This window comes from Diadema antillarum, unplaced genomic scaffold, assembly GCF_040938485.1.
Source record: "Diadema antillarum isolate AM-2024a unplaced genomic scaffold, OU_Dant_1.0 scf00000187, whole genome shotgun sequence".
NCBI lineage: Eukaryota > Metazoa > Echinodermata > Echinoidea > Diadematoida > Diadematidae > Diadema > Diadema antillarum.
Genome location: NW_027271076.1, coordinates 958,087 through 971,937, shown reverse-complemented (window position 1 = coordinate 971,937; position 13,851 = coordinate 958,087). Strand labels below are relative to the sequence as shown.

General features: G+C 39.4%; 1 protein-coding gene across 1 annotated transcript in view; it reads left to right on the top strand.

Annotated features, from left to right (window-relative positions):
- LOC139723363 (uncharacterized) overlaps positions 1 to 13,851 on the top strand; it is a 63,348-nt gene that overhangs the window by 3,970 nt on the left and 45,527 nt on the right. The window contains exons 2-3 of the mRNA XM_071634620.1: positions 345 to 411; positions 1,820 to 2,369. The gene's annotated coding sequence lies outside the window, so the exon portion shown is untranslated. The remainder of the gene's footprint in view (positions 1 to 344; positions 412 to 1,819; positions 2,370 to 13,851) is intronic.

Genomic DNA, 13,851 nt, shown 5'->3' with positions numbered 1-13,851 from the left:
AAACTCATAAAAATACTTCCAAATATTAAAGCTGCATTCACGGCATTTGTACGTACTTGTGCAAATAAAAGGGTCATATGAAGTGCGCTATCAATACCGGAATTAGAGTAGATTTGATCATAATGCAAACGTACTTCATGTAGATTGCAGGTTTACCATACTTTTGGTCAATGCATCATAGCATCATTGTTTTGATATTTGAACATATGTACATTAATGTATCTCTACCACAATTTCTGTGTACCAATACTGGTACATGCTTTTCATTTAATGTATACTTCTATCATTCCATGTCCTGAGCATTCTGTTATAAAGAAGATGACCTAATCACAATTTCTATTCAGATTTTAGACTCTGCCTCGCTGGAATTATGTGCAGCTAACTTGTATGGGGAATGTTCACTGTTGGAAGGTATGTACTGAATTGTCGCATGCAAAATTTAAATAGTGCAGTGTTCATCAATCTCACTGACGTAGCGTTTTTATTACTATTTCTCTCTTCTTCTTTTTTTGATAGCAAGTAATTTGTTATGATCACATGATTTTGTGTCTTATTTTAAATTTGTTTTTATTATTCATGATTGAAATATTTACATTATGATTGAAATAATCAGTTGTATGCATGCTGTAGAAATGTAATGGTGTGGATGTTAAAAAAATAAGTAACAGGTTAAGTATAAGGGTGAAACGTGAATTTAAAAGTGCTGCTTAAATGGGTGGTTTTCAACGTACTGTATGCTTATTTCTCTTGAAAATGTGACACTGCATAACATCGAACAAAACAAACTTTTTACCAGCCTTGTCATGTGAATGGCAAACTTGACCTGTGACAGGCTTCATACGTTTACTGTACAGTGGTCGCTGTTGCATGTCAATGCCAAGGTTATTACTGATGGCACCAGTAATGAACAGGTTACATGCTGGTAGTCTGTGTTTCAGTTGTTTTGTTTGTGTTTTTCTCTCCTTACAGCACTGTATATTGTTTGGCATGTATCAAGGAGTTCCATAGTGTGCCAGTCTGTCACTCCTAACTGCCCTTGAGATTAAATGCTACCCTAACTGATAGTTCTTTCAAGCATTACTGGCTTGCACTGTTTATGTTACGGCCCCTTGGTGCAAATCATTATTCATGGTAACATGTTGCTTCTCCAGCAGAATGAAGAGTATAAAAAATACCTTATATGGAATAACTTCCCCTTGTTCCCCCTACACACGACATATTGTAAAACGAGGAATGTTCGCATGCATTTTTCTTTTGCGAATTTCGCGAGAGCCAAGATTTGCATAATTAAAATGCAATGCGAAAGTTTTTGTCTACACTATATGCATTGAATTTAGAGGCAACTCGCCAAAATTTCATGCCACGAAAAAGGCTGTTTGCTCCAATTCGTGAAAATGTTAATACCGCGAAAATATTGTTTTATAGTTTTACAGTAAACCAAAACATGAAAATTTCATATGGAATTGATCATCTGACTATCTTTTGCAATATACTACAATACATGTATCACTTACTGTTAACCTCTGAACCTGATGCAATTTACAAGCATGTAAAACTGTACATAATTCACAGCACACACTGGCCAATGAATGTCATGTTTATTCTTTATTGTTGTAAAACACACACACACACACATTGACAAAGAAGTAGGCTTCTGAAATGTTGGTTGTAGACAGCAGTAACGATGTACAGGGAAGATCTTCCTCAAGGCATAACGTCATAACATTTCATGATGAAAAAAGAACAATAACTAGAAACTCCCATTTTAAGTGATGTATTTGATATTGCTGAATGCAGGTCCTCCAAATCTTTGCTGCAGGAAATTTGTACCGCTCTAAGCTTGCAGTGGTGTCCTGGCAGTGTTGAGATTTAAACGGTGGTGGACAGTGACGGGTGTCGCTCCACTAAATCGTCACATCAATCACATGATCCTTGGATTTTGGGAGGGGACGACTGCAACTACAGAGATTCTTGCTACCGGTGACGACCTACCGCTTCCACTCGGGAACAGCCAGAAACATCCAACAGCCGGCAGTTAGTTTCTACCAGCACCAGTCGACGGCAACCGTTTCACCTGCCGTATGAGGTGACAACCTTCGCGCAACTACGCTCCAGCAAGAATTTAGTTCTTTGGCAGCCTTTTGGCAACATCCACAGTTTTCGCAGGCAATTTATGCTGAGTGGGTGCAACATCCCCGAGGTGTCGTGGAAAGTCTTCGAGGCCAGCATCTTTGCACTGAATCCGCGACATCTGACGGACAAAGGTATACATCGCTACAGCCATTTTACAACCTTCAGCCCAAACTTGGATCTCTACAACTTTGGACTTGGATTTGTGGATCGTCCAAACTCTGGGGAAACTCGGCAAGGTAAATTGCACCTTTTATTGATTTATTATTTTTTGCTCCACTAATGTAGCTGTAGCAGTGTGAGGGTCAGTAGAAATCTAACAAACAACACGAAGGAGGATTCTGAGGAGGATTCTGAGGAGGGCATCCATTGCCATGGCGACTGAACGAGAACACCGCTATCGACAGCTGCGAGGACTTCAGATTTTGCAACTTCAATTTTCACTTTTTTATTTTTCCTTTTTAAGACTTTGAAATGACTGTCATGACCTTGCCTTTGTGTAACTTTTACCACTCCATCAATGTAGTACCCATCAAGAATATAAGACCAAGTGAATCTTCAGAGTACCGTACTGGGTGATTGCACAAATTCCTGCGAGTGCTTAGCATTTTTTTTTTTCCGTTTATTTATTCATATTCCCCAAATGACCCCTCCTTTTTTTTTGTTAAAATTTTCCCTTTGCCTCTTATTATAGATTGCACCCCTCTTGGATGTGTGGATATCACCACTTGTTCTATACCACCACAGACCTCCCAACCATTCTTAACCCGTTGAGGACGGTTTGATTTTGCTACAACACGCATTTCCCATAGAAACCTGCCCGAGTATACTCGGGACTTGTCCTCAACGGGTTAATTTTGACCATTCCCAGGTCTGTTTCAGTAGCATTTTTCTATTTTTATTGATAATTTTGCCACACACTTATATGGGAAATGCTCTTTCTTTCCTACTTTTGAGTCAAATCATCCCTATTTTCCAGTCAGAAAGGTTGGTTTACTGCCCTGGCTTTTAGTCGCCATGTGACTGGCAGATTGTACAGTAAGATAGAACCGTGGTAACATAACCATAGCATCCCCCCGCTGATCACTTCGTTGTTTGGTGTGGATAAAGAGTTTTTATTTTTGACTTAGATTTGTACAAAGGAATCCACAAATATTCTTTAGGGTACTTTGTGTATGTTTTTTTTTTTTTCTACCATGGACTCGGTGATCAATATAAAAATCACTTCATAGCTCTCCTTTTTCTTTTGTGTGCATCCATGTATGAATATGATTGCTGTAATAAGTATACACTGTCCAACCACACAAACTGCCATTAGGATTTGTCAGATCATGAGGAATAGCATGTCTTCATATTGTGTTATTATCCTCATAACATTTGGTTTCAGTACTATTGTGTTTCTTTCTTTTTTCCTGGAAAATTACACTGTAGTGCTGCAGAAGGCCTCAAATCTATGTACGGTACTGCTAAGTTCAAGACAGTCAAACCTTGTGTAGATATTCAATAGTTCTGCTGCTGTACATGTAGGGCAGGGATAATATTCTACCTTGAAGGTTTCAATAAGTTTATGTTGTATGGTAGCAATTGAAATGCCCAAATCCACTTGACTTGAAGTGAGCAGTGCGGGCTGAAATTTGAGATTAATCACTGTGTGCATACATGTATAGCAGATTCTGACACACACACAGACACACACACAAAATATGCATACATATGAGTGGCCACAAGTAATGAGTCAAGGCTGTGTGAAAACCCATGCTTCGCATCTGACTCATGTCCTACAAGTTGCTTTCCATACCCCCAGTCTAGGATACTGCAAATATAGAATATTTCAGTGTGGAAATCTCCTCTAATTTCGCACTCTGTGAGAGCAGTGCAAAAATAAAAATCTTTTCTGCCAGTATTTTTTTAGGGCATACAGCTGTACATGTATTTATCCATGTTGATTTATAGTGTCACACACTTATTGAAAGTTGGAAGTCAACAACAAAATTTAAAAAACGACAAAAACCCATGAAAATTTTCTCATAAGGCAAAGTGCCTAAAGAGTCCACCCGTTATGTTGTGAAGTTTGTCATTCGTAGACCAATCACGTGTGCAGAAACGATGCAGCACTGTGATGAATCATGATATGGTGATAGTCTGTTTTGATCTGAATATTTATGTGTAAAGAGTAACAAGAAATTCACAGTCGAGGAAACACATGAGCAACCTCAAAAAGACAGGATAACCAGCATGTGCCACGTACATGTTCAAGATGTAACAAAACAGAGATGCAGGATTTTATGCCACCGTCTGCTACACTATGTACCAGACTGTTTTCAAATAGAGAGTGGTTGGAAATTTTGATCAGGCAAATGCATTTCCCCGTTCTCACCATGATTTTCAAGGTTTTACTAAAAAAGGAATAGAAAGGCTCCTCAAAGAATACTAGTAGAAAGCTGCTTCAAAAGGAAAGGTAACATGCTGAACACAAAAGTGAAAGCAAAGCCAAAGAAACAGCATATTTGTTATTTCTTCTTATATGAGACTTAAAAGATAGTCGCCTTTGATGGACAAATGAAATAACTGCATTTGATTGTCGAGGAAGATTTATTGTGTCCCACCAGTGGCTGCACTATTATAAACCAGTTTAGAGCAGTCCAGGGAAGCCGATCAACCACAGAGTGAATTTACTATCACATGATTTTGGTGTGACATTTCTCAGCAACAAATACATGTCCAATGTGTTAGTTTAATACTGACGGGAAGTGACAGCTATTACCATGCGCACTGAGTGTTGCGTCAATTATAAATGTGTAGCATGCATTTTTTAGCATACAAGATACAGATGTACATAGTGATATAGTGTCAGACTTAACTTCATAGTGTGCTATCATGTTCCTGGAAAAAGAGTGTGTGTGTGTGGGGGGGGGGGGGGGAGGGCTGGTTGAAGGAAATAATTTTTTTTTTTTTTCTCATGTTATTATTATTCTCAGGAATAACATGATTTCCTCAACATACTAAACAACTCTTTACATGTACATAGGATGTACATTTACATTTTTTTTTTTGGTAGCTTCAATAACTGCAATATTGGTTTCTTGAACACTTTCTCCCGCATCTTTTTTGCTTTGAAGTATTCTTTCATGCTGGAAAATCATAATCTGCATTGTGCATATAAAAATCAGACACACTGTAATAATGCGAATGGAAATGAAGTTTGCACTGTTCTCACTTCCTTAAAGATCATTCATTGTTTTTGCACTGATTTCATTTGCAGACCGTACAGATGAAAGACATGATCTTTGCTTATACATTTTATACATCTGTGTGTACGATGCACTTGGACTTCGCACCAGTCTTTTCTTCAAGTATTAAATTAGGTCTTTTTCTCTCGTGATTTTCTCCCTCTTCTTGTTACCACGTCATTCCTGGTACCAATTTTTCTTTCACTGAAGGAAAGAAATGGTGTGCTTGTTGGTGGGTTGGGAGGGGGGAGGGAGGAGTTTAGCAAACTTCAGGTAACCTACACTGTACAACAGAAGGTCTCTACATGTGCAAATGTGTATCATGTCAGTGCATGCCAAATGAAAAAAAAAACTCTTTCCAAACTTATACACGGTTACACTTGTATTGCACACAGCAGGGGCAGATCCTGGAATTCTGTAAAGGGGGGGTGGGGGCGCAAACAAATTTTCTGATTTCATTTTTTTTCTTTTGTTTTTCTTTTGTTTTAACAACAAATAAAGGGGGAGGGGGCACCCGGTGCGCCCCCCTCTGGATCTGCCACTGCACACAGCTCTCTTCTCAAGCAACAGCTATATTGGTGGGACATGGTGTGTGAGAAGTTCCATAGCTCCAACATGTAACATTATACAAAATGTGATGGCATCATCCATCTAAATGCAAATTGCACAAATATACGTTGTATGATTTAACCCCGAGGCAGCAGATTGCATTAGGTAGTGAAGGTGTATTGTACCCCATCTTGTGTTGTGGGTTCTATTTTATCTGTGCCATGGTTTATTGCGTGTATGGTTATTTATAAATGATAAGTTTTTGTTCTTTTTTGTTGGGGGGGGGGGGGGGAAGGAGGGGGTAGAAAATACAGACGGGCAAGCATACAAATGTGCTACACACGCTTTGACTCAACCCACTGGTAGTGGACTGTACTGTGGCAATTGAGTGTACCGGAGCTCTGCACTTGGAGAAGTAAAACTCCGCAAAAACAGTTTGAAAATTTGGGCATTTGCATTAGCTCTGGAAGCCACATGAATAGATGTTTGACGATGGAGTTTTTTCTTACGGTTTACATTGTTCTTCAAAGACTATTTTCCTTTTTTTTTTTTTTTTCAAAACCATTCATCACTAGGATTAATACCAATTTTATCTTCAGTGTAGATGTACCCTTCTGCCAACAAAAACAATTTATTAGAAATTCTGCATTAGACTCTTTGCTGCAAAGAGTGTATGTGCAGATATACCATACAAATACCTCCTCTTGGCAGCTCTCTTTGTGGCAAAAGGATACTGTATATGGAGATGCACCCTTTCGTCATTAAATTATGATTTACCACCAAAGAAATGAAAATGACCCAAGATACACACATAGCTCTGATTATTTAAGAAATGAGAACTCTATAACACAGGTTGTAGCACATATGAGAGTTGGCTTAATGAAAGTTAGACCAACATTTGACTCAAGCCTTTGGCTTTCATTGTGCACTCCCCATCACACTTTATGCTGTACATATTTCTATTCTTATGATCATCAATAAAGTGAATTGAACTGAATTGAAAGACCCCCCCCCCCAAAAAAAAAAAAAAGAAAAGAAAAAGAAAAAAAAAAGAAACAATTTATAAAACTCACATTTTACCCAGATACTCCTGCTTGCCATACTATGATTGTGTGGCCAAGATACCCTTGTTAAGTCAGAAGATCTATGTGAGTTTAGGTGCGAGTTTCTTCACTTTGTCTCCCTCTACAGGAGACAAAGTGAAGAAACTCGCACCTGAACCTTCACCCCTCTGAATAATGTCATTCTTTCTTTCATCTATGTGAGTATCGGTACAGATTGTTTTAACATTTTAAAGGCTTGGTGAACATGAAGCATTCCTTTGCAGCAGTAGAACTCTATCAAGCTCAGCCAAAGAAGTCTCTTGACTTCAGACACTTGACTTGCACCAGAGATCCTTAACCCTTTTAATACCACCATGATAATCACAATCACCCACTTGATAAATAGTGTGTTATGGTACACTCTTGTTCTACGGTAAGCGAAGGGCTGTAGCTTGTCCAGCTCTCTAAACCTTAAATACTGTGCCATGTACCCATACAATTTTGTATGCAGTTAGTATTACTTGATGATGATAATAATGACGTTTGGCAATGACCTTGCCCTTTTAGAGGATAATAATAGTTGCTCTTGTTATGACCACATACCTGGGGGACCTTGGTGAGGCTTGCTGGTTTTAATACTGCCCATGTCTTGCTCATACAACTGTACATTAGCATTGAGGCTTTTTCATTTTGAGTCTTGTTTTTGGGTTGCTAAAATTGTTCATTTTGTTGAAATTATATAATAGTAAAAGCAGACTCATGCAAGTCACTCATATCAGTTCTAACCTCATTAAGGATCAACAAGCATACATTTTGTACCATGTGCTCTTTTGTGAAATCGTGAAAGTTGATAAAATGTCCTTATGGTCTGTAAATTTTAGAGGGGGCAGGAGACGGGGGCATTGCGAAAATGCCTGATAAGTTGGAGTCAGAGAGTCCTGCAGTACTTGTGTTAACCTGCTGACACCCACCAGCGCCAAAAATCCCCCAGACTTTCTGCAAATTCTGCCGGTGAGACTTAAACAGTTAAAATGCGCACATTATCACTAGATGCGTGTGTGCATCTCGGCTCAGAGGAAACATGAATCGTGAAGCAGTCAATGCATACCAAGCCATGTTGATGGTACAGTGCTCCTCATTAACAACAACTACACACACAGTGTGTTCACCTGATGCAAAGCCTTATAGTGGATTACATTCGGAATACGAGGAAACCATGTATACAAACGAGGTTGCTAGGACTGCTAATTTTACCTCAAGATTTATAACTGGAACCTCTCGTAAATGACACTGAACATACTGAAATAAGACCAGCTGAATACTTTTGTAATGGAAAATGGGGACCTGCGAATTCACTTTTTGAAGTGGTACCTCATCGTAAAGTGAGCTCGTTGGAACAGGGTTTCTGAGTTTCTTTGTTTGTGACAACTGTTTTACTGTACGAGCTGAAATTTTCGCGTACAGATATTTTCGCGAATTGCTACTTGGAGGACATTTTCACGTGTTGTTAATTTCGCGGTTGCGAGGGTCTAACTGAACTTAGTTATTCGTGCGTTGTTATTGTCGCGTGTTGTTATTGTCGCGTGTTGTTATTTCGCGGTTCAGAGGCAATTCGCGAAAATAAAACCACCACGAAAATTTCAGCTCGTACAGTAATTGCCTTGCCAAGTGTAAAATTATGGAGCTACAGTATAAGTGAGAGGATGTATGCAGATGCTGCCTGACTCAAAACTCCTCCAATTAATCCAAACAGAAGGGTGTATTGCGCATCATAGAATCCAGACCTGTGGGGAGGGGGACCTTAGCTACATATTCTTGTATCTCGCCTTTTTGGCTTGGGAGAGTTTTTAGCCACAAGATTAAGAACAAAGAGAGAAGGAAGACTACTGGTACACACACATCTCATTATAGATCAAGACAGCATCGCAGCAATAATGTAATGGCTCAAAATAACAAACATACCGTGGTAGCTTAAATATGATACAATACAAGATACAAGATTTACATTACCGTAACGTTCTTACAAACTATTTAGTTGTTTCACAGCACTTTGCATCACAGCGTCTATATAGTTTAATAAATCAGATTCATGGGCTGAAACAAGCACAATACCAGGTGTCCCAAAAAAAGCGGAACGGTGGATTTTAAGTACCTTGCGGTCTAAAAGTTATATATCTTTTGACATCATTAGAAAGAGCATCTTCCGCAGAAGACTATGATACCAAAATCATTAAATTTGGTTTGGTACTTTTTATTCTACGCCAATTTCTGAAAATGCAGTCATTGTCAAATTTCGCCGGATTTTTGCGACTTGTGAGATAATAATTTGAGTGCGACACGCGATCCATACGGTGAACATTGTGTAAGCTCGGTGATCCATGTCAACAAAAGATACAGCTTTCACATTGGGCACGGGCCAGGAAAAAACAGTGTGAGTGTGTGTGTGTGTGTGTGTGTGTGTATGTGTGTGTGTGTGCGCCCAATATGAAAGCGTTATCTTTTGTTGACATGGATCAACGAGCTTACATAATTCACCGTATGGTACGCGTTTCGCACTCAAATTATTATCTCATAAGTCGCAAAAAATTGAAAATGACTGCATTTACAGAAATTGGGGTAGAATAGAAAGTACTGAACCAAATTTAATGATCTTGGTATCATGGTCTTCTGCTGAAGATGCTCTTTCTAATGATGTCAAAAAATATATCACTTTTAGAACGCAAGGTACTGAAAATCCACCGTTCCGCTTTTTTTGGGACACCCGGTATAGGGATAGTCCATGCGCATAAAAACATGAATTCCTTTAATATTGGACGTCAGTTGTTGTGAGGTTGTGTCACCAGCATTTCAATACCATCACAAATCAGAATTTGCGTGTACTGTAATCTCTGGATTAGCATGAAACTATACCTTAGTGAATTTTGGCCAGTGGCTCCTGAAAGGAACTTTACCTCAAGAACCCGGAAGTGCTGCACAGAGATTGATTGTGAAATATGCGTCTCGCTGACCTTTGCATTTTATTGTTTGGGTAAATATTTGCAGCTTCCACAATGATCATGCTTGAATGTGCAGTGTGCAAAACATGCCTTCACTGCTGCCTAATATGCTGTGTACAATAGAGGCCCAGATCACCCAGAGTTTGCAGGATTTTGGAAGTATCTGACAGTGGAAACCATGTGCATTTGCTGCAGTCGCTCAAGCAGATGTATTGTCTCTACTCTTGATCCTTTGGCAAAGCGATCAATATGTTATAAAAGGGGATGTAAAGGGCTCACCAAATCCTTAGTGGACAAGTCGTGACTTGAATATACCATGTGCAGCAGTTTACATTCTGCATGAACGTATTGTACATGATGCTGTAGGATACGCAGCAATGACTACGTCATACATGATACTGCATATTCAGGAGTAGGCCTACATGTATGCAGCAAGTGCTGCATTCTGTGTAACGGTGTGCTCCTCCTGTGGATACTGAATTATGCCCAACCCATTCCTTACTCAGAATGGAAATGCACACGACATCCCGAGCGCACAACTTAGAGCTACCAGAAGCATCAGTGAACATATACCATCTTTGGGTGCATTCAAACTGGTGCTGGCATATGATCTATTGATACACATACAACTGTAGCTTGAAGGAAGGCTAATGCACCAAATCCGTGAATGCAGTGAACGTATTTCCATCTTTCTGATCATGCCACAGACAGGCACATACACGTAGCATGGCTGGTTTGGTTGGGTGTGAAAGGAAATGCACCCCTGCCTGCCTGTGTGTAGAATCCGTGTGTGCATTTACACATGAGAGAATGTATATGCACTCTTCATGTATACCTCCCTCTGGCCCGAGCATGACACATGCATTGTAGATAGGAGTGGCTCACAAGTGCCTCATTAGCTATTCCCCCAATAAGGTACCAGTTTGGGTGTGCCTCTTGTATTCTTGTCAGGGCTGCAGCATCTTTCTTAACATTTCCCTCCCATGTGGCTTGCAGGAGGAGGAGGAGGAGGATGAGGATGAGGAGGAGGAGGAAGAGGAGGAGGAAGAGAAGGAAGAAGGAGAAGGGGGAGATGGAAGAGGAGAGGGTAAAGAAGGAAGATGAGAGGGGGAAGGAGGAGGAAAAGGAGGAAAAGGAAGAGGAGGATGATGAGAAGGAAGAGGAGAGAGGGAAGGAGGAGGAGGAGGAGAAGGAGGATGATGAGAAGGAGAAGAGGAGGAGGAGGAGAAGGAGAAGAGGAGGAGGAGGAGAAGGAGAAGAGGAGGAGGAGGAGAAGGAGGAGGAGTAGAGGAGAGCAAGAAAAATATTGGAAAGAAAGGAATTGGAAGAAGGAACAGGAGATAAAGCTCAAGGAGAAGAATAGGAAGAAGAAGAGGAAAGAACACAAGATGATAGATAAAAAAAAAGCAGGAGAAGAAGAAGAAGAAGAAGGAGAAAGAGAAGAAGAAGGGACAAAAAACATAAAGAATTGGAGGAGGAGGATCCTCACCTGCATATTAAGTGTGCAGTCTTCATATTTAATAATGAATTGGTTTCATAGTGGTAAAACAAAAATGGGTACAGGGCAATCATGGAAGAGAAGGGTTCACAGCGAGGACAAATTTTAGTCTTGGTGATCAAAATCGAAACTCAATCACCTGCTAGATGCTAGTGGGAATTGGAAGAATATGATTAGTTTCTCAGATTTTTTACTCTTTTTGAAAGGGAGTTTTGTTTTTATAAAGCACCGCATATGGCCACAAAAAGATGTAATGGAAGATTTTGTGCTTCTGTCACATTCGCACCGCAGAAGACATATTGCAAGGAGACAAGGTTGTGAAATCTAAAACCAAATGTCCAACATACTTAACCAGAAGCAAACAAAAATAGACATTGAATTATTTTTTTTTTCAAAAGGAGTATTAAAAAACATATATGGGAAAAACATATCAAAAAAGCCCCACATAGGGCAAAATACAAACTTTTTCCTTGAAATGAAGTCTATTTGCCATAACTTTGCAAACAGCAGCATGACTATCATTTGTCAATGAATCAAACACATTCTGTTCAATTTGAATTCCACCCACCAATTAATTTCTCCATTATTCTTAATACTCTAGTGACGTTTTGTTGGCACCTGCCATTATGGTGTACAGCTCAAGCTCTTTACTTATTAATTGCTCTTTAAAAATTGATACAATCTCATGAAAAGAGTGAAATACAATGTGTTTTCAGCTTTGCACATAGATTATAGATGATGCTGCGCACGGAAGCACATTGTTTACACTACTGTTCTCCAGAGTGTATTGTGCCTACGTCACTAGGGTCAAAAGGTCAATGTGCATAGTGGGTTTGGTCCCCGAACCAGAATCAGACGGCAGGAAACAAAAGCAACGGCAGCTTTGCGTGGCCATCTGGTGGAAAGAGTAACGCCACACACTATGTACACTGTAGAGGTAGTATAGCCGTGTGGGGGAAAAACCCACTATGAACCAGGATTGAGCAGGGAAAATGTGTTTATTGTATCAGAGATGAAATTTTATTCTTGTTTTTTATTTTGTTGTATGTCATGTAAATTCCCCTCAATTATTGCAGTGAGCAGTAAGAGCTGTTCATTCATTGCATATGTATACTAGCATGTGCATATTGTCTTTGTTCTAGATTTAAAAACCAACCAACCAACCAACTAACCAACCAAAATATCGTAAATTTCCAAAGAGAACAAGGCTAGGCCATCATAGTATGCTTCAACAAGAATTTCAATGATGTTAAAAAAAGGGGGGAGGGGGGCAAATGGCCCTTTCAGGGTCAGCAAGAGTTTGAGCTATGATTAGAATATATCTGAATTGTGGTAATGACAATAATAATAATAATAATAATAATAACTATTTCTTATTGAGCGCTTTTACAGGACCTGATCAAAGCGCTGTACATACATCAACAAACAACATTCACAAAGCATAGGAACATACTTAGTAGTTACAATTGAAATAGTTCAGTCTTGAGTTTCCTTCTAAACATTTCCTCTGAATCACATACATGTAGACGGAGTTGTTTTGGTAGAGTGTTCCAGACAACAGATCCAGCATGTGAAAATGTACGTTCGAAAGCTTTGGTTTTTGCTTGTGGGATTTGTGGGACTGTCTTATCATTTTGTGACCGGAGTTGATATCTGGTGGCTGTAGGGGTGGTTAGTAGGTTGGATAGGTATTGAGGAGCAGTATTCATCATGCATTTATAGACAAGAAGGGCTAGTTTGAAATCGATATGCTCTTTGATGGGGAGCCAGTGTAAGTGCTTCAGTAAAGGAGCACTCGGGGATCTTCTCTTTACACCAAGCACCAGGCGAGCCGCTCGATTTTGGACTTTTTGGAGTCTTTTCACATTACTGACATTCATATTTGCCAGCAGAGAATTTCCATACAATCCTGATTATATCAATAATGATGATGATATTAATGATTATGAGAACTAGGACGATTAGATCGAGTATCAATGCAATTGGTTAACACTGCCTATAATAAACATACGGATGGAAATACATTTTGCGTGTTTGATTAAATTACCCTAATGTAATAAAACCACACACATATTTCAATACTGGCCTTCATATAAACTTTCATGTACCCAACTATCTACCGCCAATCCGTAAGGCAGTCGACTTCAACGAACCTTTAATAGCAAAATACAAATCTTCCAAAAAACATTCTTCACCTTTTTTTTTCTTCAAATAGTTTGCACAAACTGCTGGCATACCATATAAACCACATGAATTACAGACAATTATTTTTAACCTTTTTCTATACCTTTTTACTCTGCCCCAAAAGGTGACAGGGGCATTACATTTTTGGGCTGTCCGTCCGTCCTTCTGCCTGTCTGTCTGTCTCAAATCTCAGTATCGTGATTTCTGAACTGGAGCTTGAT